We start from the raw sequence: 2,716 nt of genomic DNA, 5'->3' as shown, positions 1-2,716 counted from the left end.
AAGGTAAGAAAGGGACTGAGGTTTTTACAAGTATAATTTTCTTTAGGAGAGGTTTTTTAAAAAATAGATAAAACATGCAATTATATTCCTAACAATATTCTGGCATCACTGCCCAGAATACCCACATAGCTCTTAGACAGATTAGCAAAGACAAGACTGAATTACTAAAAAGGCCAATGGGCTTTAGGTGTTCTCAGGACGTGCAGTGCACTGGATTTCCCTTCTGATTATTGCTTTCCCACACTTTTCTGACTAATTGGAATCATTTTTAAACCCATCACCTGATATAACTAGAAGGCAGACAATTAAGGCTGGGAAGAGCAAATATCCCCATACCATTAGAATACACTGCCATTGCACTCACTTTCTTTGCCCTAAGTCACACCCATGAGAGGTTTAACTTTGAGGAGTGTGGGTGGGAGGAGGGAACAGCAGGTCTTTAGGATTCAGTTGGAGCCAGGTGCCTTGTACTGTGAATGATTTGATCCTGAGTCAGCCTAAAGCCTGTTGACCAACACCATTGGTTCCACTAACACTCCCCTGGCTTCTCCACTCATCCCTCTCACCTGACTTACGCAAAGAACCTAAAAGCACTTCAAACTCTTATTGTAAATAAGCTGCTTTAAAATAGCGTTTGTGCTTCTTCAGAGTAGGCCATTTGAGACCCCCAGTATTCTTCAACTGGGCACAGGTAATAAACTCAAACCCCTGTTACTCAGCCATTAAAACTATGACTGTTGTAACAATAAGCAATAATAACACTCAGTTCATTCTCCGAAGCCAATCTATTTCCTGCCCTGAGGACCAGTTAGCATGAAGCATCTCAGCTGGGATGCTTCCAGAAATGACCCTTGAGCTATGAAAGGCCATTACCTAAAGTTTCGGTTTAAAATGTTTTAGACTGTGAAACTCTAACAGATATTGATGTAGGGAACTGGGGAAAAGGGAAACAAACAACAAAGGGAGTACATCTAATATTTACCCTTACTATCATGAGATTATTCTACCCCATACACTTAGACATGGTGATCACCTAAGTGTTTAACTTTTATTTTATTTGCAAATACCAGGGTGAACTGGTTTTAAGAAACAGATTGAATTAAAACTGCTCTGCCATTTGAAAAACCTGATTAAGAGATGCCACTTCTCAGCTGGTGAAAAGAACCCTGAATTCATGAAGTTATTAGTGTAATCTAAATGAAACTTAATAGCACTTAGCACTTCAAAGCACACTAAAGACATTAACTAATTAATGAAAACCTTGCCCTTCAAGGTATACAAATAGCTATTATTTCATTTACAGTTGGGATAAATGAGACAGATTGCAGGTCCAGTTGCCCCAACCCCTCAAATGAAGTCAGTATCTACAGTAAAGGTGAAATCAGAAATTTCTAAATATACAGCCTTTGTTGCATATTGGTTCTTCTCAAACTATTTTTTCTTCTAAATCTCTGTTAAAACATTTCACATATTATCTTGGAGAGATTTCAAATTGCTTCCTAAATGCAAATGTTTCTGATACAGAAACTTGAAAACCAAGGGGGTCCATCTTCTGGTCAAGGTGGTACAGTAGGTAATTACTATGCTTACCTTCTCTCATGACATCATCAAAAAGTTTGTCACCACCAATATTCCATTATAAGAAATGTTCAAAGGACTTTTTGAAGGAAGGGAAGAAGAAGAAGGAGGAGGAGGAGGAGGAGAGGAAGAAGAGGAAAAAGGTGGTATGGTAAGTAGAAGTGACACTCACCTCCTACCAGGAACAAACTAGAATGACAACTAAGTTATGGAAAAGATCATCCTGAATAACCAACTGAAAAGTAGCTGATGAGAAGTGTTATAACCAAGAAATCACAGAAAAAGCCACATAGAGACTGCTTCAAAAATTGCCAAGGGCCACTTACAGGTAGTGTCACACATTGGACTGTACCAGAATACCTCCCAAGATGCCTTGAATAAAAAAATCCAGGGACCAGCTTCAGTATACATTAGAGCAGAATCCAATAAGCTTTACAAGTAGCATATGCAAAGGCAGATCTAGGCACGCTCCAAACACTATGGAAGTGAGTTCTACTTCATGTAGTGTCATGTAGTCTCAGTACCAGCACAGCAGCTTGAAACCTGTAGTGGTAGTTTAGCCTCAAAGTCAGCCACTCTGAGGAATGAGGACAAACAGGCCAGTAGCAGTATAGCTGCAGTTACAACAAAAGAAACCATATAACTCACAAAAGGGACATTCCTAAAGAGACCACACCACTAGACACACCCCCCACAGAACATGTACTACATAAGACAAAACCACAAACAATGGAAGTCAGAGAAGATCTATCAAATACATAGAAATAAACACAAACAGGTAGCCTAACTGGGGAAATAACAACAACAACAACAACAAAAAACAGACCCTAGATGAAAGAACAGATAAAAAACTCCAGAAAAAGAGTTAAATGAAATGGAAGCAAGGTGTTTATCACATATAAAGTTCAAAGTAACAGTAATAAGGGGACTCAACAGAAAGAAAAAATGACATAGGAAGAAAAAAGGATAAGTTGGAAATAAAGTATGCAATGTATAAAATGAAGGATATACTAGAAGAAATAAAAGTAGGTTGGATGAACCTCAGAATTAAATCAGCAATCTAGAAAACCAGGGGGAAAAACACCCAAACTCAAAAGCAAGAAGAAAAGACAGTTAAAAAAAAGGGGTCTTTGGGGCT

The sequence above is a fragment of the Sturnira hondurensis genome, unplaced genomic scaffold, assembly GCF_014824575.4.
Source record: "Sturnira hondurensis isolate 20B ecotype Veracruz unplaced genomic scaffold, ASM1482457v3 Scaffold0001304, whole genome shotgun sequence".
NCBI lineage: Eukaryota > Metazoa > Chordata > Mammalia > Chiroptera > Phyllostomidae > Sturnira > Sturnira hondurensis.
This window is presented reverse-complemented; position numbering follows the sequence as displayed.